The sequence below is a fragment of the Tenrec ecaudatus genome, chromosome 4 (genome assembly GCF_050624435.1).
Source record: "Tenrec ecaudatus isolate mTenEca1 chromosome 4, mTenEca1.hap1, whole genome shotgun sequence".
Lineage (NCBI taxonomy): Eukaryota > Metazoa > Chordata > Mammalia > Afrosoricida > Tenrecidae > Tenrec > Tenrec ecaudatus.
In genome coordinates, this window is record NC_134533.1 from 84204964 (window position 1) to 84229551 (window position 24588).

At 44.7% G+C, this 24588-nt stretch overlaps 1 long non-coding RNA gene across 3 annotated transcripts in view; it reads left to right on the forward strand.

The window, feature by feature from the left end:
• The window catches only part of LOC142444983 (uncharacterized), a 99001-nt gene that overhangs the window by 11870 nt on the left and 62543 nt on the right, over window positions 1–24588 (forward strand). For 2 of the 3 annotated variants that reach the window (XR_012783945.1, XR_012783946.1), the window contains exon 2: window positions 5269–5454. This is a non-coding gene — a long non-coding RNA (uncharacterized LOC142444983). Of the gene's footprint in view, window positions 1–2612; window positions 2715–5268; window positions 5455–24588 lie in introns of those variants that run through there. The other variant, XR_012783947.1, reaches the window with a different exon arrangement.

The window sequence follows — 24588 nt, forward strand, 5'->3', positions numbered from 1 at the left end:
TACAGAAATGATTCCGAGTGGGGAGACAAGGTCCTGGGAGGGTACACACCATTGTCAAAGTCTTGACTTTGAAGAAGGAGATGGTGATAAGTTAAGTGGGCTGTGAAAAGGATGTTCCCTTGTTATGCATATATTTTGGAATCATTTGTCATTTTTAACATCAAAGACTTCATCATAAATAACTTATGCTCAAATTGCATTATGATGTATGCACAGAAGGTGAAAGGAAACAGCCTCCCTCGTTAGTCACAAGGGCTTGCACCCCCATCTCGTTCAGGTTTTTGTTCAAATGCTACCTTTGGAACATCCTGTCTTAAATTGCCGCGTCCCCACCTTCGCTGCTACCTCTGTCTTCTTTATAACTCGTAACAGCCCCATCAGGTGTTCTATAAATCCAACTTTATAAAATGCATGATCTGTCTTCCCAACTAGAAAGTCAGCTATGTGGGAGCAGAGGTGTGTGTGTGTGTGTGTGTGTGTGTGTGTGTGTGTGTGTGTGTGTGTGACACCTCTGCTCCCCGAGCCCCAAGGACACACTCCACGCAGACTGGCAGAACCCACTCACCAAGATGTGAACAGCAGTGCTTTCTGAATGGAGGGAATCCAGATGCTTTTGATTTCCTTCCCTGTTATTGGACACCTGAAAGTTGACATTAAGCACATAGTCATTTTACTTCCTGTGCTTAAAGTTGACATTAAGCACATAGTCCTGGTGGCCCTGTGGGATGAGCATTGTGCTGCAGATGGCCAGGTCGGTGGTTCACAATCACCAGCTGCGAGGAGGGAGAAAGAGAAAGCTGTCTACCTCCCTAGACACTTAGAGTCTGAGTGACCTCCAGTGAGCCAGAATCGACTGAAGGATAGTGGGTCAAGAAAGCAATAAAACTCATTTTGTTTGCAAACAAAAACAAATGGTTTCCTGGGAAGTGAGAAAAGGAGGTGCCACTAGAAGCCACAATGGGAAGAGAAGGGGCTGGTGGGAGTCAGGGCAGAGAGCTTGATGGGATGCAGTAGGCAATTCCTATGCTGTCTCATTTTCTGCAGCCATCGGGGTACAGGCCTGGTCTACGGGGTGCTAGCTCACAAAGGGTCTTCTGCCCGTATCTTCCCATCCCCCAAACTGTGGGGCCCAGATATTCGCCCTAGTCCTCGTACCCAGCAAATGTTTTTATCTGGTTCCTACTTAGGTTTCAGCCAATTCTTCGCAGAAGTCACTCGGCTTCTTCTTTTCCATGGGAACCAGACTCTGCTGTTTGTTGTGTTTTTTGTTAAGTTGGAGCCATAAAAAGGATGAAATCCGTCACCTGATACTTTTCTATTCAGCATTTCAAGCCAGGCCACAAAGGGAGGCCCTGTGGCAGGCCCTCTCTCATGGTAGGTAATGGCATCTAGCCGAGTAGTGCCCATCTGAAAGAGAACCCTTGCAGTTTTATTGTTGAGTTGCTTTCCTCCCTCCCTCCCACCCCATTCTTTGTTCTTTTCTCTATTCCTTTTTCTCTATTCAATTTCCAAATTAGAACCATTATCTTGAGAAAATGATTGGAGAGGAAGACTGCCCTAAGAGCTGCGAGGGGACACCATCATGCGAGGGGACACCATCATGCGAGGGGACACCATCATGCGAGGGGACACCATCATGCGAGGGGACACCATCATGCGGGTCCAAAAGGGGCTATCGCTGTTGGTTGCAGGTATGTCCCTGATGCCGGGGACGGTGCACACAGCAGAATGAGATGTTGCTGACCCCAGGCCTTCTTCATGATCCGAGTCCACGATGTCTTCGTTAAGTGCCTTTCACCCTAAGAGGCTCATCGCCTTGCAATCGATCAGAAAACATTCAATTGCAGTCTGGAATATTTTCATTCGCTGAGATTCAGAAGTCGTTTGAAAATGAAATAAAAAACGCACTGCCATTGAATTGATACGGGCCCACAGCAACCCTAGAGGAAACCCCTGGGGGTTCTGAGACTGTAACTCCTGATGGGAGGAGACAGCCTCATTTCCGTCCTGTGGCGCGATGGGTGGTTGGTTTCTCACCGCTGACCTTGCTGTTAGCTGTCCAGCTGGTAAGCCACTGCATTAGTCAGCCCTCTTGTCCTAGGGTGTCTCAGTCTGAAACCTGCCACCCTGGGATTCGAAATACTGATAGCTTGGTTCCTAGCAGCCACCACAGGGGGGCAAGCTGAGGGATCGCGCTTCTGACATTTAAGTCAGGAACCAGGTCTGAAAGTTAAGAGACTTAGATGTTCCTAACCGCTCTACCATGAACTCTCTGTCCATGATCTTAGTCAAATCGTATTGCCTCTCTGTGTCTCAGTTTCTTCATCTGCAAAAACCAGGGGCTAGGGGGAGCAGGGGATGGCGGACAGTGGCAGGTAGAATTAAACTGTTTCCAAAGTCTGTCCCAATTCCATTTTTTGTGGAACTGAGGATCAACAGTGACACCTTGTGGTTCTCCGGTTTTTCCAGCCGCACAGCCTCAGGCGTCTGTCTGCAGAAAGCCAAGGAAAGGTCTGGGCCAGCTTCCCTGCAGAGCCACCCGGGGCGGGCGGGCGGGGCGCTGCCTTAACTTGTCTGACGTCAGATTAAGGAAAGCGCTTTCACTTTTTGCTCACAAGCTGTTTCCCAGTCTTTGTCTGACGGAGGCTGCTAAAATCAAGGTTAAAAAAGTAAACGTGACAGATGCCTTCACGCGGTCCCCGTGCTTCTGTGAGGTGAGAGATTGAGTGCTTGAAGGGAATGTGAGTTGTCAGTCCAGGTGCTTTGCGGGGCCAGGAGGGGGGCTGGAGAGGAGGCTGGGGCAACAGCCCAGGCAACAGGACTGGGGCCTTCACTGCTTCCAAGGACTATTCTTAAAGAAATCTTGAAAATAAGCCATCTGTCACCCGACACCGAATTACTCTGTGCCTCAGATTCCCCATCCATTAAATGCAACCGACACTTGCACAGGTACCAAACATACAGCTTATTTTTTCATTTACTTATTCTTCATAAATAGTCCACAAGACTCTTCCCAGGTGCTAGGTTCTGAACACCTACCTGTGCTTGGTGCCAGCGATACAAGTGTGAAAAGACACAGTCTTACCCTTCCAGAACTCTTTGTTGGTCTAGTGGAGGAAAAAGATAGGGGGGTAGGGGTAGGGGGTGTGAACTTTTTAAGGTGGCTCTTCTAGCCAAAGTCTCTAACTCCCCCAAACAACCTTTTTCCCAGGAGAAGTCTGGTCACAGGTAGGGAAAGATACTGATAGGATTCCCTGGAGTGCCATCCTGCTGTGTTACAATGAGCCCTCTGAGCAGCTAGAGGAGGGAGGGAGTCAGGAGTCCTCTGGACCAGAGATTTCTGCAGAGTGAACTCCTTGTATCCAGAAAACGGTTATATCATCAGAGGAGCAGCAGCAGAACCACAAACCAGAGTGTGGAACAGAGTGAGGGACTTCCCAACCCGTGGAGCACACATAAAGGAGCGCTTCTGTGCAGGAGGCTGGCTTGCAGAGTGGGGTGCCTCTGGGCACTTAATTGGGGACGTTGGACTTGCTAATCCAGGGAAGTGGAGCTGTGTGCTGCGTCGAATGCTGGAGTAGGGTGCTTCTGGCAATTCGGGAAGCTTGGCTTGCTGGCCCATGGAAGGGGAGATGGATGCCTTCTGGTGAAGCGTATAGCAGAGCAGTATGACCTTTAGGCATTTGTTAGTAGACTTGACAGAACTTTGTAACACATCCCGACAAACAACTCACCCCTGAGAATTTCTCACTGACCTGACAATTTGTTAACTTTAATAAAACCCTGTGACCATGAATTTTGCCTGCGAGTTCTGTATCACCATTGTAATAGATATTAGAACCCAGAGATAAATTATAGCACATTAATTAAGTCATTAATTAAGGCAGACAATGCTTACTTAGAATGGCATGGGAGCCCCAAACAGACACCAAAGCAAGCCTGGGAAGACTGTTTGACGGAGGATGTGAAACTTGATGCTGGATCTTTGAGACTGTGGGATAAGCATGATGCATATACCTACATGCCTTCTCTTCCAAACAAAACCACAACATGCTTCACCCAAACCCATTCTCCTCCCGATAGAACCCCACTTCGCTGCTCCCTGTTGTGGCCACACTTTCCAAATGAGCAGCTCAATGCTCTGTTTCCCTTTCCTCGCTTTCTATTCACACGTCAACCCTTCCCCGCCTTGGCTGCCACCCTCGACGACTAACCAGTCTCAGTGGAGTAACCAATGCCATGGTGATGCCATCTCCCACGGACGCTTTGTTTTGCTATCCTGTCACTGTCCCTCTGGGCAGCGTTTGCTGTAGTGTACCCCCGGTCCAGCTGGAAACACTTTCTCTCTTGGCTAACCTGATGCCCACTCTTACTTCTGCGCCTCGTTTGCTGCCTGCCTTGTTTCAATCTTTGCTTGTTAGCACCTCGTACTCTACCAAGCAGTTAGGGAATAGAATCATCTGACTTGCCCAGGCTGTGAACAGCCCTCCCTCCTCCCCCAGAGAGCATAGCGGTGACCTTGTCTCTCTCTCAGCCACATCCGTCTGGAAGGACGTAGGATTCCTGACACAGGTGAGCTGTTGGCTGGCAGAGCATTTTCACTGCATGTACAGCTCCACAGAGTAGCCAGTGTCATTCTGCCTGCCAAGGCCACCCCTGAGGGCATCATGCTGAGTGTGAGCAGGGACAGTATCTGTGGCTCCAAGTATCAAGTGTCCTGTCCTAAACGTACACCTAACCGAGCCTATGAAACCCAGGCCCCTCAGCTTAAATGCTACCTGGAGACTGGGCGGCCTCTCCGGATTTTTCCCTTATGTCTTTTGGCTCCTTCTGGTGGACTTCTAGTCCCATGTTCTGCCTTCAGACTTGTCTGCCTAACTATTAGTGGGTACTCAGAAATTATTTGTCGGCTGACTACCTGAATAAAAGAGAAGCAAGCAAATTATTTCAGATGGCAAAAGAAAGTGGTGGATTTGATTGAGCGACAAAATCTTTCAGTCGATCCGGTTCAAGTCCATCCAGGCAAGCCTCACAAAACGTCACATGGTCTATGTTTCCGGATCTGATCTAATTTTGATTGCTGATGCAAGACCTTGTCCTTTTCTAGTGACTGGTTCCCCGGATCTGCTATCAACCCCTCCCTCAAGGGGTGATTTCCTGAGACAGCTCTCTGGTGATCTTGACCAGAACATTTTATTCTTCTGAACTGTTCCTGGGATCGCAAATCTCCCTTCACTGTGGCCCTTAAAGTGCTTTCCTTTCTTTCAGGATATCCGGGAGCTGCAGAGGGCCTTGGTCCAGTTTGGGGAGTTTTACCATTGCGGATGCTTTGTACCAACACACATGACTCCCAGGTGACCAGGAGGAGGAGCCAAACGCGCAGTGGTTCAGGACATGGATGAAGAAGAGCAGTCCCCAGGCCAGCCCGTCTGGTTCCGGGCAGCCCTCTTTGAGGTAAGTTAGCAATGACGAGATCCATGTAAACCCAAGGCTGCCCAGTCACAGGGCAGCTGGAAGCCACAGAAAGGAACCCAGGACCAGAAGATTCTCATCTCTTCCTTTGTAGCCAGAGCCTGCAGGCAGGGGACCACCGCTCACCTGGGCAGCAAGCTGCTATTAAAATAAACCTCCATTCAATTGTGGGGAAGTTTATAAAGAGGCAAAAATAGGAATGGCCAAGGAACAGGCCTCTCTCCCAGGCCCCCCTAGCACCTCATGGAATAAACTAAACACTCCCAGCTTCTGAGACTCAGTCACAGCTCTTCCTCTGATAAACTGTGTGATCCTATGATCCTCGGACCAACTATTTCACCTTCCTGCGCCTCCATTTCCTCGTTTAAAACAGACCGACCATTGCCCATCCCCCCTCCTGTCGGTAGTACTAGGATTAACTCAGACAATACCTGGAAAAGAGAGAGCACAGTGCCTGGGACACAATAGGAGCTCAGTAAAAATAAATATTCTTTCTCCCCTCGGAGGCAGGCAGAAGAAAATATCCTGAAGAAATAGGTATTTCCTCTGAAGAATTCGCTTCTCGCCTTGCCCAACCAAAACAATGATGGGTAATCAATCCAGCAGCCTACATGGGGAAGGACTCCCAGCCCTAGATTAAGGTCTGGGGTTATCAGACCATCTGAGATCCCTTGGTATCGCCACCTTCCTCTCCCTGCATGTCATTGAGTGCCTGGCATATGACAGGTGTGCAAATGTTCGCTGACTTGAACTCAGCTAGGCTTATGCTACCCAGTCCAGTAGCCCCTAGCCACGTGTGGCTATTAAGGACCGGAAACGTGGCCAGTTTGATTCCATTGTGTTATAAGTGTAAAATAAATATACACTTATGCACCCGAGGAGCTAGTACCCAAAATATAAGATATTCATGGAATGTTGAAATAATATATTGACTATATTAGGTAAAAAAGACATTATTAAAGGTAACCTCCCCTGTTCCTTGTGACCTTTCTCATGTGACTACTGTCCTTCTTACTGTTAGCTGCTGTCACATCAATTCCGACTCAAGGTGACCCTGTGTTTGCAGAGAGGACTGCTTCATAGAGTTTCCAAGACTGTGACCTTTTAAAAGCCAGTTGTCGCGCCTGTCTTCTAAGGTGCCTCTGAGTGGGTTCAAGCCACCAACATTTTGGCCGGTCGGCAAACCTCTAAGGGCCTCCAATGTGGCTACTAGAATTTTAAAAATTGCATCTGTGGCTCTTATATTATGTAGTATTAGACAGAACTGAACTAAACTACAAACCACCAACGGGCCAGAAGATAAACACATCCCAGCCTTCGCCTTCTCTCATCCTCCTCAATCATACAAGATAGGCAAGCTTTGTAGAGCACTGCCCAGTTTCAACAATCTATGGTTCTATAAACTTCAGTTGACAATTTTGCTTTGTTTTTCTAAGTATTAACACCGATTCAGTTGCCACCATGGTGCAGCACATTTACATACTTTGTCATTTAAACTGGATAATGTGTTTAGGAGGGAAGGATGATTTTCCTTTTTAGAAACGAGAAAAGGCAAGGCCTTCAGCGGTTGGGCTTCGGCTCAGGCCACCCGGCTGGTACTCACAGAGTTTGTCTGGAACCCTGCTCTCTTCTCTGAGCCTTCGGAAGAATGACCAACAGAAAGCTGGATGCATGAGTCGATGTGAATATCCACACAGCTACGTGAATACCCGCATTTGTAACAGTGCTGTCTGTGAGAGCCAAAAGGTGGAAGCACTAAATCAAATGCCCCCAACAGGAGCATAGAGGCCACAGACAATCAGCAGGAGAATGGAGTAAACAAACTCACATGTTCATCAACAGAGCGGATTAGGAAGCCACAGCCATGCAATGGAACATTATTTGACTACACATGGGTGTGCGGTGTAATGGTGATGGTTGAACAACAAGATACATGGAAATAATATTAAAATAGCGGAAAAGAGCTTTGCACATTACAATGGCAAGTATTTTGTTACCAATATATTTACCATTTAGGGGAAAAAAGATGTACTAATACAGATACAAAAGACGATGAACCAGATAGCGTATGAGCCCATTGATACCAAGATCCAGAATAGGGACCCCCCTATAGCAACAGGAGACCTTAGTGGTAGGTTGGAACTGGGGGGCAGAGACGTGGGCATGGGAAGGGCAGTGACAGCTAAAGTGCGCAGGGCTTCTTTTTGGAGGTGATGAGAAATATGCTGAATTGACTGTGTGGATACTTGTACAATCTGTGGCTGTTCTTAAAAAGTTGCATTATATACTTTTTATGGGTCAGTTGTGTGGTATGTAAGTCATATCTCAGTGAAGCTGATTTTGTTTTGTTTTTATTTGTTTTAAAGTAGCTGTGGGTGCTTCAGCTCCGTTGTTCCCTCAGGAATATTTCCTTGTTTAAAAGAACAATACATCAGAATGATTGTAAAATCCTAAAATCAGTATAAAATCATATGCAAGTCCGGCAGTTCATTAAGTGTGGGAGACTTCTGAAGAGAGAAGGTCAAAGAGCCGGCCAAGCAGGGCTGCTGGTGGTTAATTGTTCACCAGCCTCAGAAGCTGGGCTGGGAGGGTAGCCGGGAAGTGAAACATTGACCAGTTCTGATTTAGATGCAGAAATGTGTGAGGGAGTCATGCGGAGGCCAGGCGGAGCCACCGGCACCTAGGACAACTCCCATGGGCAAAATTCCTCTCCCAGCGACTGAAGAGGAAAAGGGAGTGTGCTCAGCAGGGGAGGAAACGGCCTCTGGCCTCAAAGTGGACTTATTTTGCCAGCTTCCACACCATTTCCAGGGCCGGCTGCGGGCGGGGGAGGGGAGGGGTGGTGAGGTCATGCTTGACTTTTTCAACCCATCAAACTCTACTAAATGTTGGAGCCCTGGATTAGGGGTGGGGGTGGGTATGGGAGGTTGGGGAGGAGGTTAGGAAAAACAGAGATGCCTAAATAAGAGGCAAACTGGAAAACAGAGTGCCTATGCTTAAAGGCTTTTGAGATTTGTTTTGAGTCGTGGCTCTACCTACCTGTATGATCTCGGCAATCGAGGGACCCTCCTGGTCTCGTTTACTTGACTGGGAAAAAAAAAAGTAACAACCCCACTTCCAACTGTAGGAATAGTGACTATATGAAAACAAGAAGTTTCCGACGCCTATTTCAGTCAGTACTGAGTAACACACACACACACACACACACACACACACACACAGTACCATTGATGAAAAAAATCTTCCAAGGACCCACAAAACTACTAGGGAGCCGCCAGTTCACGCTCTTTGTCCTGTGTGATCCTTCCTCAGCTCAGTTCTGCAGCTTCCCGCCTGCTCCTTGGCTTCTCGCCCCTTCCCCAGCCCCACCTCCCACTCCACTCTTGGCAGCTTCTGATCTGTGACAATTTTAGAACCAAGATCTCGGCAGCTGAAGCTCAGCGTGTTATTCTTCAGGATCGTCTGAAGGCTTTAAGTCACCTAGGGGAGCTGAGCATTCAAAGACCTACCTTCAGCTCAACGTGGCCCTTGCCCAGGTGAGTGCTGTGCTCGCTCCCTAGACATCTGGACACCGCTGCACAAGGAGGACATTGCCCTTCTCTCCACTGTTGCTTCAGCACGAAACAAGTTTGCTGGCTGGTAACAAGGACACAAAGAGGTTGCAAGTGAAAGGATTAAAAAATCTGTCCCATGGAAATAATAAACAAACAAGCAAAGAGCTGAATGGCAATCTTACTATCAGACAAAGAAGGCTGCGGGACTAAATCCGTCAGAAGAAATAAAGACGGACATTATGCGCTGAAGAGTCCATTTGTCAAGAATTTCTAACAATCATAAGTATGACACATCTGACAAAAGGAGCAGCTAAATATTTGGGGGGAAGCTGATAGAAATGAAGAAGTGGTAACACAATAAAAGGTTGAGACCTCAACATACCACTTTCAATATTAGAAAGAACATTAAGAACAATCAACAAAGAAACAGATGGCTTGAACGGCACTGTCCACACCAAGCAGACTTACTAGAGTTTCCTGAGAGGCTTCAGAAAGTTCAGGGAAGTGGGAGTCAAGCGTAATCTCTTCAGGAAAGCTTAAAACCCTTCTATATTCCATTAAAAACATTCCATTAAAAAACCAGCACAGTATACGTTCTCCTTCAGTGCGAATGAATCAATCTCCAGGATAGATCACCTGTTAGGTTACAAAGCAAATCTTTATAAGTTTTAACATACTAAAATCACACAAAGAGTTTTCTCTGGTCACAAAGAATGAACAGACATCAGTAATGCGGGAAAATCCTGGAAAATACACAAATCTGTGGTAACTAAACAATACAGTATTAAACTATAGGTCAAGAAATAAATAAAAAGGGAATATTCAAATTTCTTACCGTAACATGAAAATGAAAGTACCGCATGCCATGGGATCCAGCTAAGGTGGTACTCAGAGGAAACGTGTAGCAACAAATGCCTATACTTTTAAAAAGAAGAAGAAAGATATCTAATTATTAGCCTAAGTCAATAACTCCAGGAACTAAAAAGAGAAGAGAAAAGTCAGCCTAAATATAGCAGTAAAAAGCAATAGAGAAAATCAATCAAACCAGAAATAATTCTTTGAAAAGAACAATAAAATTGGCAACCTTTTGGCCAAACCATAACTTCCCAACTTACTTGGCCTACTGTTTCCTTTTCGGCGGGGAAATTTATTCATTATCCCCTTAAAAATTAAAAACGTTTGTACTATAGCCCATAATCCAGAATAAAGCGTAGGTACTGGTTCTGCAGTTCCCTGGGTCATCCAGTCTCTCCCCCACTTTGAGAAGCCCTGAGGTAGACTGACGATGAAAAAAAGAGAAATTAACCCAAAATAACCAAAATACAAAAGGAAAAGGGGATGTTGGAACTAACGTGATGGAGATGAAGAGAATTATGACCAACTGTTACAAACAACTGTATCACAACAAACTAAACAAAATAGACAAATTCTTAGAAGCATACAACCTACTCAAACAAACACAAGAGAAAACAAAAAGTCTAAACAGAATCATAAGTGATCTGTGATCAAAAACCTTTCAACAAAAAATGAACCTGGACCTGATGGTCTCACTAGCTCCTCCTACCAAGCATGGCGAGAAGTGTTGCCAACAGTCTTCAAACTCTTCTGAGAGACGGAGAAGGAAGGACTCCTTTCTAGTTCGTTCCATGAAGCCAACATGACCCTGACACCCAAACAAGACCAAGAGACTCCGAGGGAAAAGCAAAAAAACCTGCAGGCCGATAGCATATGAATACAACCTCTCAATAACACACTACTGAACAAATTCCAACAGCATATTTAAAGAGCTATAAACTATAACACATGAAATTTATCCCAGTAATCGGGGATGCTTCAGCATTCCACAATCAATCAACATAATAAAAGCCAAAACTCCAGACTCATTGCAGTTGACTCAATCCCAACTCATAGGGACCCAATGGGACAGATAGAAAAGGCCCTTTCTGAGACTTTAAACCTTCCTTATGCTGCGGCCCTTTAATACAGTTCCTCATGTTGTGGTGACACCCCCCCCAAACCATAAAATTATTTGCGTTGCTACTTCATCACTGTAATTTTGTTACTGTTATGAATCGGGCAACACCTGTGAAAGGGTCATTCAACCCCCAAAGGGGTCCGACCCACAGGTTGAGAACTGCTACTTTAAACCCTTATGAAAGCAGGCAGTCTAGAGAGTCTCACCTTTCTTGTGCAGATTGGAACCTCAGACCTGTGGTTAGCAGTTCAGTGTGGAGCCTCCTACAGCACCAAGGTTCCTTACCAACATCACAACAGAACCAAGATAACGCACCGCATGACCGTTTCTATGGATGCAGGAAAAACGTTTCATAATATCTTTCTTGCATTTGCCCAACGCAATTTCCTAAAGCAGAAAGTGCCAGGGAAGGAGCAATGGACATGAGAGACACAGAGACTTGGAATATGTGATGTTACAATGTGGGGACTGCAATCAATGACCTTAAACAACAAAAAGTTTAGCAAATAAAGAGGAGAGTGAAATAAACAAAACAATCTTTCTTTTCTGGATGAAAATCCCAGTGATTGGAATAGAAGGGAAACTTCTCAATATATTCAGGGCATATATAAAAAATAACCATCACTAATATACTTAATGAGCAAAGACTGAGCGCATTCTCCTTGAAATTGGTCAAAGACACGCATTCCTGCTCTTACCACTTCTATTCAAACTTGCATTAGAAGTCCTACCCAGAGCACTAAGATAAGAAAAAAGAAATAACACACATACAGACTGGAAAATTATGTCTACATATCTCAAATTCACGGCCATCCAGTCAATGCCAACTCACAGTGACCCTATAGGACGGCTGAAACATCCTTGTGATGTTCTGAGACGGTGGCTCTTTGTTGTCAAACTGCTGACCCTGACCATCAAAGCCCAGTGCGTAACCACTATGATCCTGTATCAAGAAAATCCCAAAGAACTCACAAGAAAACTTCTAGAGATAATTGAGGGATTTAGCAATGCTGAGGGTACCAGGTCAACAAACAAACATCAGCAATAAGGAATATGAAAGAGGAATTAGGGAAACAATTCCATAGCATCTCGCAGAATAAAATATCTAGGAATGAACCTAAAGAGAGATGTGAAGGACTTATGCTATGAAAACTATAATATGACCCTGAAAGAGATTAAAAAATACTTAAATAAGTGGGAAGATATTGCACATCCAAGGCTTGGAAGACTTAATAATGCGAGGATTAAGCAATACGAAACTCCCCCAAAAGATCTACAGATTCAGTGCGATCCTGATCAAAATTCCAACAGCCTCCTTTACATAAATAAAATCCTCAGCTTCTTGTGGGATTGGAAGAGGCCTTGGACAGCTACAACAGTGTTACGTGAGAAGCGCACAGCAGGAGGACGCCATGACCTGATGTACAGTCATGCTAAGCAATGACTCCCTCTTCACAACCAACTCTTCATCACAATCAGCTTCGCTCGCTACCTGTGCAGTTCTAAGATCATCTGGAAGGCTTTAGTCTTTTCTTGCGTTAACACAAGGCACAAGGGCACATTACACTCATTTTGACGATCTGGCCACATTATCAGTAACCTTCCCATCTCAATAATCAAATCACTACATTGCTTATAATTATAGCCTTCTTCCGGATAGAGCAGTTCACATGCTTCATTATTCTTGCTGTATCCTTTTGGGTTGCTAGCTTGAAGGCCAGCAGTTCAAAACCACCAGCTGCTCTGCAGGAGAAAGACAGGGTTTTCTATTCCTGTTCAGAGCTACAGTCTCAGAACTCTCCTGGGGCCCATCGACCCTGCCCCACGGGGTCGCTGGGAGGCACACTGACTCAATGGTGGTGAGTTTGGTCATGGACTAACTGCAGCTAACTGGTGTTTCAGCCTTTCCAAATACTTCATTCTTCCACGATATTTTCAACTGCGATTGTTTTCCTTTCTTTAGCATCAGCACTTGCATCAGATTTACTCATCAGAGGCATGGTAACAAGAGTAAATAGCAGGGAAATTTAAGCCAAAAACAAATTTACACCCTCAACACCAGAAAAATGGTCATGTGAGCTGACTTTAAAGGGTGAGTGGCGTTCTCCTCCCTCAAGCAAACGAACCTTGAAACTCTGCAATGTTTTCATGAGCATCACAAAGTAGTACATGCATTCGTGCATTATTGTGCATCACTGTATTTAGCTCAACATTTTCCGTTAGTGGGACATTATCAACCTGCAGATGTATCACTCAATGTTCATGACAGCACTGGTCAAAATAGCTAAAAGGTGGAAACAACATAAATGCCCATCAGCAGATGAATGAATAAGCAAAATGCTGTAGACATTTACAATAGATTTCTCCTACTCAGCCAGTAGAAGAAATCAAGAAATTAATGCATATATGCTACAACACTGATGGAGATGGTAAACTTTATGCTGAGTAAAAGAAATCTAAAGAGCTTCCTTTAGAAGCCTCCCTTTATAACCAAGAAATTCATGGAAGCTGGTTTCTTGATTTCAAGAACTGGGCACATGGTTTCATGGGACATCCCAGTTAATTGATATAATAGCAAATTTAGTGCTTCTGATATACCCCCGAGCTCAGCTAGGCATACAAATGGCCAGCCAGCATACAACTGCTTTCTATTCATCGGGAGAAACAGAAAAAGGAGAGTCTGGGAGAGGAGGAGGATATGGAATGTGGGGCTCATAGTTTCCATGAACAACTGCCTCCTTGCCCATGAAACTGGAAGAATTGAATAGTGTCAAGCTACCTGTACTGCAGATTTGTTACCAAATATTTCATAGAAGCATCATAATCAAAAGTGGGGGGTGTAAAACAGAATTTAAAATTCTCATGGACTCTACTTTTCCTGGCGTCATAAAGTTTGCATGAATTCATGAAATTACCTTTAAACCTTAAATCTGAAGTATCTCCTGAAGTCTTCTGAAAGCCAAGCAATGGACCAGAGGAACATACGTACTACACCAACAGAGATAGGCTGGCATTGAAGTGGGTCCTGTGGACCTGAGGTTCTGGAACTGAGAAACTTCTAAACGTGGTGAAATGGATGACAAGACAAATAGAGAACTCCAAGGAATTCTGAAAGGAGAAAAAGATCTCGTTTTACAGAGAAGACTCTCTTCCCATAGTCACCACTCTGAATTGCAGCTTCCAGCCTCCTTAACTGCGAGGGAACAAATTTCGATTTGTTAAGAAACAAATGAACTAGTAAAAGATGTCTGTCTTGAACATTATGTGATTTCAGAACTATCTATATGGGATCAAACTAACAACAGTGATCCAAAAGATTGGATGGGAACTTTGGGGGCAATGAGTTTATGTAAATGAAGGGGTAGGGGAACAACTTAAAGAATGTAATTAATGTCAGTAGATGGTACAGATATAAACCCTTGAAGTGGTACATATTCTGTTGTGCTTCTTTTCAAAAACCTCAAAAAAAATTATTTTCTAATGAATCCCTTGGATTGAATTGTGTCCCATCCCCAAATAAGTGCCAACTTTACTGGAACATACGAGTCTCTGGTTTGGCAGTTTTGTATTGGTGTAATGTGATAGTTACATAATAATTCCCCATGATGTGACCTGATATCATAAACCCATCATCACCCCGATCCTATGTAAGTAGCATTTCCCTGGTGTGTGACCTTCAACACCTTTATCTTACAAGCGAGAGAAAAAGGGAGAAACAGAGAGAAAGAAAAGCAGGCAAAGAAATGAAGGGTATCCTGAGGACCTGGGGTCCCCACATTGTGAAGTTCCTAGATCCAGAAGAAGCAGGAGAACATTGATACAGAACATATGGCGATCTCTGAGGAACGTCAAGGCCACAGATGCTGAAAGGAGAAAAGGTTTTCCCTCAGAACTAGAAAGCCCTCGAGCTGCCAGTCTGGCATTGGTCTTGCAGCCGTGTCTACTGTGAGCAAAGAAGTGCCTGTTTATTAAAACCTTTGACTTTCTCTTATAGCAGCACCAGATAACTAAGACAAAGACCAAAACTCAGACTCACCACCATTGAGTCAATGGCAGCTCAAGCGACCCCAGAGGACAGGGAGAACTGCCCTGGTGAGTTTCCAAGGCTGCGAGTCTTTGCGGGAGAGACGAATCCAGATGAGTGCTTTCACACTGCTGGCATGGCACTGAGCAGCCCACAGGTGCCCACTGCGTTCCCACACTCCAACTAAGACAACAAGGCTAATAAAAATCCATGCCAAGAAAGCTAGATGCTAATCAAGTTTCTATCTACAGGAATAAAAAGCAAAGCAGAACCTAAATATCCAAACACAAGAGGCCAGTGAAATGAATGACAACATCCACCACATAATCAATCCTTGTACACCAAGGTTACATCCCAAAGCAGTCTGAGAAAGAGTCCGCAACCTCAAGACCTGTAAGAAGACAGGACATACAACTTCATGGGCACTTGATTGAATTGCCCATCCATCCATTCATCCCACAGATGCAAGGGGTGCCCCCCTCCCATGGTGGTAGAATTCCAACATCTTTTCATTCTATTTTTCCATGAACTTTTTTACATCCCTGTGCATTAATGGAAAGTTTTCTCTGTGCCTGGACAAACAAGCTCCTCTTCATAACTTGCCAGGGTAGCAAAAATGCATTTGAAAAATAAAATCTTCAGAGATTTGGAATTAACTTTGCCTCATTCCTCTGTGTCATAGTCTTATTGATTTACGGACCCACACTAACACAGAGCTATGCAGAGAAGTTTCTCCTTGGGGTTACCAGTGGAAGAACAGGAAGAAGGGAAGAGAGGAGACACTGAGGGGTGAAATGGCCTCAGAGCTTCAAGACCTATGAAAACATATCCATCAATTCCTTGGCACTACCCCCATCAAGATGTGGGTCTTTACCCCTCTCAGAAGGCAGTGGTGTGATGGTGTGTGACGCCATGGCTGAGCCCTCCATGGTGATAGAGCCTCTGCCTATCCCCAGGGACACTCACTATTGGAACACACACACACACACACACACACACACACACACACACACACACGACAGCTGCCTACCAGGAAGCTGCCATGCTCTGAGGAAGTATAGGCTGCATGCAGAGCCCATATCTGATCAGCAGTCCTGGCAGACATCCCAGCTGACTAGAGCATCAGCCGCCAGATTTAAGATACTACTTCCACACGGCAGAAGCCCTGGACCATAACCTCTGAGCTTTCCCAGCTAAGCACCCAAGCACCATGTATCAGAAGCAGGCCACAGCTAATGAGTCAAATACCCCGCATCAGACACAGGCCCTTCCACCCTTCTACCAGGCCCTTTCCAGATCTCTGGTGCTCAGACCCTGGGAGCATCATAAAAGGGTGATTTGATACTACTCAAAGGAAGTGGGGAGCGGGAATCGGCTGGCTGGCTGCACACGGTCTGCTATGTAGGCCTAGATTTAATTTCTCTTGGACTAGTTTGCAAAGCCCCTGGACACTGGGCTGACGCATGATTTACATGTTTCTCTTGGCGGGGATTATGTGAGTGGGCACTGCCTTGACAAACACGCGTAGCTAGGTAACTGACGCATGGGGGAGTTGGGGGCGGGGCCTCACATACATGGCCCTGGCCTGGGGAGGTCGATACGCTTCTCATTGGCTGATAAGTTTAGCAGCAGAAAATCAAGAGCTAGCGTTTTAAAAATTGGTGCTGCAGTTCACGGTTTTCAGGCTGAAGCAGGCAACAGAATTCGCCCTGTTGTTCTCATGATCACGATTTCTCAGGAAGACTCTTCGGTGACACTATAAAGGGGAGGTCCCCAAGCCACGCGAGCTCAGGCTTTCTTCTGTTTGAGCCGAGTTCGACTCAGAGAGCTGAGGACTTTTGTAAACCTTTCAGCTCGGAGGTCTGGGGACCTGAATTACCACCTCGGCGGGTCTGCCTGCAGCTACAAAATCAGTCCTCCCAGCCTTTGATAGACACGTGTTCAATGTTTTCACAGCTAACGCAGGGGTGAATATACTACTTTGTATGGCTGTTTAGCCGCCAAGTAGAAATTCTGAGATGTTGGGATTTGGCTGGTGTCACGTTCAAATGAAAATGAGCTGGCTGCCAGAGGTGCTGGGCTTGTCCTCATTTCTCCCTAATCAATTAATTCATAAAACTAAGCACATATCATGATAGATAGCCAGCATTCTTTTGCTTTTTTTTTTTTGGCTTTATTTTTCACAGCAGCTGTGTGGGTAGTCTTAGTAAAGAGTCCTTGCTTACCAACAGCATGATCGATATGAAAGAGTTGAAATAAAGAAGAATCCATCGTTATAAAGACTATGCAATATGTGAGAGAACCCTGCTACAACACAAGCATGACTGAACTTCGTGGTAGGGAGAGACTTGACCCAGACGACCGAGGCTCTGTCTCTCTGCATCTCTCTGCCTGGTTAGGCTCTGGTGAGCCTCTCTGTCTCCAAGCGCAAGATCTCCATGGGGTTGTATTCCTGGTTTCTAATTGGTGAATCTGAGAAAAGGACCAGGAATTCCTAGTCCAGACCTTTATTCATTGGAACCTTTCAGAACACAGTTGTCTCCTTACCACTCTGTGTGGGATGGTCCCTGGCCATGGGGACCATAGGGATGAAAAGTCTACTTTGTTATGGGGTTCAGCGTTGCCACTGTATTCATCTTTAAAAGCTGGCTTGCTCTCATTCATCTCTTCATTGGTTCAGAATTGAGGCAAGTTGGGCCACTCCAGTTGGGCCTCCCCCACCTTCCCAGATCAAGAAAAAGCAGGATCCCTAGGTTTGATTCCCGAATTCTCCTGAGATCTCATATGGTCCAATGCAGCCCAATGAGCTTTATCAGGGTCCTAATGTCCCAGACAAAGAGGGAGAAGCCGAGCATAGAGCTGTTGAAAGAAGCGAGTTGGAACCTGAGCAGATACCACCAACGACCAACTCCAAGTCGGTGCTGCCACCTCCATTCACCAATGAGAAAACAGGATATGGGGGGAAGACAGACTCCTGGTGATTATCAGCTGAATTTATACCCTAGTCTGATGATCTCGAAAGGCTATGTTCTTAACCAAACACACATATTAGATCCAGGAAACTGTGATTCTCCCATTGGAGCTCAGAGGCTGTCAGTAAATGATTGACTCATGGCCATCCCGTGGGTGTCGGAGTGACACTGTGAACCATGGGCTCTTCTGTGGCTATTTGTTTGGAAGGAGATGGACATGCCTTTCTGCCAAGGTACGTCCAGGTCTACTCAAGCTCCAACCTTTCAGTCAACACTGAACCATGTCATTGACCCTTTGTACCACCCAGGGATTCTGCTGAATCGATAACCTGCCATGCTAGCAATCATTTCGACAATAAAACTGATAGCAAAAGAGAGCTGAGACTTCACCTGCCCTTTTAAGTGGCATCTCCTCTTCCTTTCTCCTCCTGGGCTACCAGAAATGTGGGATTGGGTAGCATAGCAGAAAAAGAACAGCGCCCTTGGTGCTAGCTTGGTCTCTACTTACAAGAAGTATGTTCTGACATCAGTTAGTCAACTTTAAACTCTGTAATCATCATTTAATTTTTCATTCATATAATAAACAATTACCAGTAATGTATGTCTTGGGGTTCTCTAAAGAAGCAGAACCAGTATATATTTAGAAAGAAATTCATACGAAGTAAATGTTTCACAACATTGTAAAAGTGGGGAAGCCCAAGTTCAGGTAGGTTCTAAGTCTGGATGTTAAATGTTAGGACGAATGCCTCTCCTAAGTCATGTAACTGATGAACCCAAGACCAGAGAGAAGACAATAGCCTGGTGACTGCAGAGGCTAATGATTCCAAGATGTCCAGGTCATGTGGCAGACCTGTGGCTCAAGTCCAAAGAACTGTAGGTTGATGAGCCAGATGCAGAATTCAGGCCCAGCATAATGCAAGCAAGCTTGTCCACAGCATCCAATTACATTTGAAGTAAGCCACGCCTCTGATGAAACTTCCTTTCAATTGAATCAATTGCATCAGAGTTGTCTCCTACGTAAGGGTGTTGCATTATACTCCAAATATTATACAACTGATTGGTTGTGATTACATTTTATTAGGCCAGGTTATGGGATGTTAATTGTCTAACCACTTGCATTCTGTCCCAAACAAGTTGACACAAAACCCAACTATCACAATGTATATGTTTATTTTGTATTAATACACATTATATACACATGCACAACATGTAACATATTAGTGTAAGTGAAACCTGGAAAGTAGGAACGCAACAGGATTGCCTTGTTTTTCCAGTGTTTTCAAGTGTTCCACCTTTGTAGTCTTACTACTTTTCTAATACTATTTTTAGTGGAAAATATATCCATTTTCCTTCTCTGATAATTTCCTGCCTTATACAGGCTCCAACTTTCCTAGGTTTTACTGTACAATACATACGTTGCTATGACATCAGTAAATATCCTGGGTATCTGCCACGTGGCAGGCGTTGTGCTAGGTGATTAAGAATATAAGATATCCTATCAGATATTTGGTTTGAAATGTGAGAAATGCAAACTAAAACTAGCTACATTGAGATAAGGGTTTTGCTCTCAGATAACCAAATGTTCAGCTGGTCAACAAACATGTGTGGAACTGAGAAGAATTGGGCCTACTGATACATGGTGGGTGCCCCCCTCCCATGGAGGGCCATTTGCCAAGATTTGTTAAAATACAAACTCACATTCCTGTGTACCAGCAATTAGACCAGGAACTTATCCTTCAGAAGTATTCACACCCATCAGAGGTAACATAGGTCGATGATTATTATCATTGCTCTATTGTTTATAAGGGAAAGATTAGAAAATATTTAAATGATCATCAGTTTAGGTCTAGATCAGTCATAGAGTGGAACACGAGGCTTCACTTAAAAAGAATGAGGAAGTGCTGTATGGTCCTGAAATGGAAATCCACCAAGACATACTGATGGCGAAGAACAGTATGTAAAAATTGCATCGAAAGAGAGAGAGAAAGATATAGGAGGAAACTTGGTGACACAGGGGGTGAAGTGTTGGGCTGCTAACCACAGCGTTGGATGTTCAAACTCGCCATCCGTTCCAGGGGAGAAAGATGAGGCTGGCTCCTCCCGTAAGAACTGGAACTAGTCTACTCTGTCCTATAGGGTCACTCTGAGTAGAAATAGATTCGACAACAATCTTTAAAAATATGTATATGTCTTGGATATGCATAAAAAAATCTCTGGACGGGTTTTAAAGAAGACTAATACCATGAGTTTCTTTCTTTGTTTGTTTTTAATGTGGGAGGTCGAGAACCAGGCAAATGGAACCAGAGGGAGGCAAGTCCTCATTGAGGATCTTTTGATAATTTACTGACCCACATAAATGTCTATCTTATTCAAAAATTGAAATAATTAGAGGGAATTCAAAAATAATAACAGTGCAAAGAATGCTAAGAAGTTCAAGGGCCCACACAAACAGGTGAAGGAGGGCCTGGCTTAGTTTGCAGATCCTGAAGAAGAGGCATTTACATAAGACTTGAAGGATAACTAAGAAAGAGTCTAAATGGGGGAAGAAGTGCCGTCCAGGAAAAGACACTCTAAGAGCAGTAAGGAGGGAATGTAGGCGCATATAAGGAATGGAAGCACAGCCAGTATGGCTGACACACACACAGAAACCAAGCGAGGGGAGGAAGAGGAGAAGTGGGAGACAAAATTGGGAACCAAATCATGCAGGCCAGGTCGAAAAGCATAGCAACTCTCAGGAAGAGGGTACAGAACCAGGTCATCTTTCATTCTATTGGAGCCAACTCAACAGCATGCGATTTAAGCAGACGAGGGATGGTATCCAAATATATATCCAAATAAATACATATATATTACTCTAGAACTCAGGAGAAATCATGGAAAGAAGTAAGAAATGATGCTATCTATATACTAAAGGCCCATGTGATGATTTCTTATCAAGTTGAACATGTTCCTATACTTCAGAAATTCAAACCCAACTGCCATCTAATTGATTCCAACTCATGACCCTACAATTACATTCTTAGCAGTTTATCCTAGTTAAATGAAAACCCATGTTCCCCCAAATTATTCCTACCCATAACAGCAAATATATTTATTCCAAAAGCAAATTGCTATCAAAAATGAATTGATCAGAAAAATGTGGAGTATTTTGACAATGGAATATTACTCGGTATTTAAAAAAGAATAGATACACACACATAGATGAGTCTCAAAAATATAAAGTTGTATGAAAGAAAATAGAAACAGACATATATGAGTATATCTCGTATAAATCCACTGACATAAAGTGAATTCTGTTTTAAAAAAATAACCTATTGCGATAAAATCAGGGGAAAAGGAAATTGACTGGGTGAAGGAGACAATGCTCTGCGGTGATGGGAAATGTTTCGTGCCGTATGTGCGGTGACCGTGACTGGGACCTGGAATTGATTTGGCAGAACCACATAGGTGCCTTTGGTTTTGCATGGAATATAACCTATTGTCCTTGAGTCCACACGGATTCCTGGCCACAGAGAGAACTGCTGCTTGGGGTTTCCGTGGCTCTAGTCTTTCCAGAAGCAATTCTACAGGCTTTCCGTTCATGGAGCCTCGAGATTGGACTAACCCACCAATCTTTCCATTCATGGCCAATATAGTATGTACCGTGAATCTGTGAGAGCCAGGAATTGGCAGAATGGCCTGGCTTGTCTTGGTCTTGTAAATTTACCATTTTTCCATCACTGTGTACGATGCGTGTTCCTTCTCTGGCAAGTTCTGTTATACACTAGTTCCGGCTTTGACAGGGCTAGTGTACAATGACGGCAACTTATCAAAGTGAAGAACTGAGACCTGTGCATTTGTTGTAAATATACCTCAATGCCAAACGGCAAGAGTGGTCACTGAGAAAGTATGCAGTGTCTGCAATAATCACGAAGAAAGGTGGTCGATCACGGGGATCAAAAAAAAAATGTGTCTAAAGAGGGTAAACTCTCAAGCCCCTCGCAAAGCACAAAGTTCCCTGTAAACTGTCACGCTTCTTGCCCCAGTGAGGGCTTCCTCTGCTTTTTTAAAAATCTTTTTATTGGGGCTCATAAGGCTCTTATCACAGTGTGTACATACATCAATTGAGCAAAGCACCCTTATACATTCGTTGCACTCATCATTCTCATAATTCACCTTCCACTTGGGTTCCTGGAATCAGCTCAGTTTCCCTTTTCCCCCCCCATCCCCCTCCCTCCCCGATCCCACCCCTGGTCCCTTGATAGTTTATAAATAATTATTATATCTTATCTTACACTTCCCGGCGTCTCCCCTCTCCCGCCTCCCCATTGCCTATCTCCCAGAGAGAAGGTTACACATAGATCTCCGAGATCGGTTCTCCCTTTCTACACCCCCTTCCCTCCTGGTGTCGCCACTCCCACCGCTGGTGTTGAGGGGTTCGTCTGTCCTAGATTCCCTGTGCCTCCAGAACCCCACTGCACCGCTGTACATCCTCTGGTATAACCAGGTCCGCAAGGCAAGGTAGAATGGGCTTCCTCTGCTTTAAGCTCCATCACATTTCGGAGGGGAATTCAAACCCTCTGAATTGCCCCTGAGACAATCCTGTTTGTTTACTATGATGAAGGACGTGGGGGTGATTAATGATCTTGTTGCTTTGTCACAGTTTGGCAGGAAATGGATCCAAAGAGTGCTGAGAGTCATCAAAATACTTGACCTTGGGGCCAAAAAAAGGCAGGGGCGGGGAGAGTTGAAGATGCTTTTGCTGTGGGTAATTTTCTACTGAAAACTGGGCTTCCCCAAACAAAAAACTGCATTCAGCTGCTGGACTTGAATCTTGATTTTTTTTTTTTTTAAGATAATTAGAGTTTAAGGGATACAAAATAAGGAAGTTGCCTGTAATGGGGCAGGCCTTGTAAGGATCAGTGACATGGCCACCCAGCATTTAAGGGAGTTTGCTGGGAGCTGGGAGTGTGGGGGAAATATACAGGGACTGCTTGCAAGCCTCTGCCTCTGAGTGCACACCAGTTTGGAGAAAACAGCTGTGCGGGAATCAGGCAAAAACCAAGAGAAAGCAGGTCTTCACCATTGGACTGAATTCAACTAGCACTTTTCATGTGGCTCCCATGTTAATTAATGTTAAATAATCCCTAATTACCTTGATTTAATGTTGATTTTATTTTTATAAAATGAGAAAACTAAAAAGGCCTACTTTGAGGGAGCAGACACAGCTGGATTATTCTTATCCGTACGAAAAACAAAAAACAAACTCCCTGCCAGCGGGTCTGTTTTGACTCCTGGCGATGCCATAGGGTGGAGTAGAGCTGCTCCTATGGACTTCGCAGACGGTAACTCTCCACTGGAACAGAAAGCCTCGTCTTTCCCCCTGCAGTTTCAATTGTCGCCCCTGCAGCTGGCACCCAGTGGGGATTGAATGCCTTGTCCCTGTACTTTGTCTCTTTGTCCATGAAAAGACCACCCTCTTCACTCTTGAATGACCTCAGAGCACATGATGTTCTCGAAGAAGCTCTTCTGAGCCACAGTGGACATTTGTTATGATTTTTTATTGTCTGGCATTCAGTCCCTCCTGCCTTCTAGGGCTATGTTGATCTCATCTTCAGTGAAAACCCTATTTTAACTCATTCTTGTGGGCCTACTTTTCACACCGCAAGTGGTCATGGACACACACACACACACAATCTGAATCCTCGCAGAATCTGAAGACAGGCAATGGACTTGAGTTCAGTGCACCACGTGACCTCTCCACTGTGGAGCTCCACAAAGACATGCAGGCGGTGGAGAAACATTGTTTCAATCAGCAGAGGTGAACCATATTTTTATGCAAATTATGTGTGTTACATGGTTTTTTGTAAAGTGTGCAACCCTCTCCCTTGTTAGTTTCCTATTTATACTATATGTGTTGTATGTACACACACGTTCTTTCTATGGGTACCTTATGCACAAAATTTCCATACTCCTGCTAAAGCGGCATTGCGGTGATTCATTTGGCCTGGTCCTCTGGCTGTCCCCAAATTTCCACCCATTCCTAAGCTTTCTACACTTTAAATTATATAGAGTCTGTTTTCATGGCTGATACCCAAGGCTGATACATGACCATCAGATTTCTTTCTTCCCTATTGTAGGCTGTCAGAGATGTTCTAAGCCAGTGTCTCAGATACTCCTAGGCAAGTTTTCATTTGATGGCAATGGAAAAACCCGTGGATGAGGAGGTTTCTGAGAAGGATACGGCCAGGGTGGGGGTGGGGGGAATGAAGGGAAATAGCGAAGCAACATATAGTTACCATCTAGGATGTGCTGGGCAGAGACCCTGGATAGTACACATGCTAGACTACTAAATTAGATGCTACTTGGAAGAAAGGCCTGGCTATCTACTTCCAAAGGAGCCCTGATGATGTAGTGGTTTTGCGTTGGACTGCTAACCACAAGGTCAGCAGTTCAAAACCAGCAGCTTCTCCATGGGAGAAAAACGAGACTTTCTCCTACTGTAAAGAGTTAGTCTCAGTAATCCACAGGGGGCAGTTCTACCCTGTCCTGTAAGGTCACTTTGAATCAGAAACAGCTTGATGGCAGTGAGTGTCTACTTCCAAAACACCT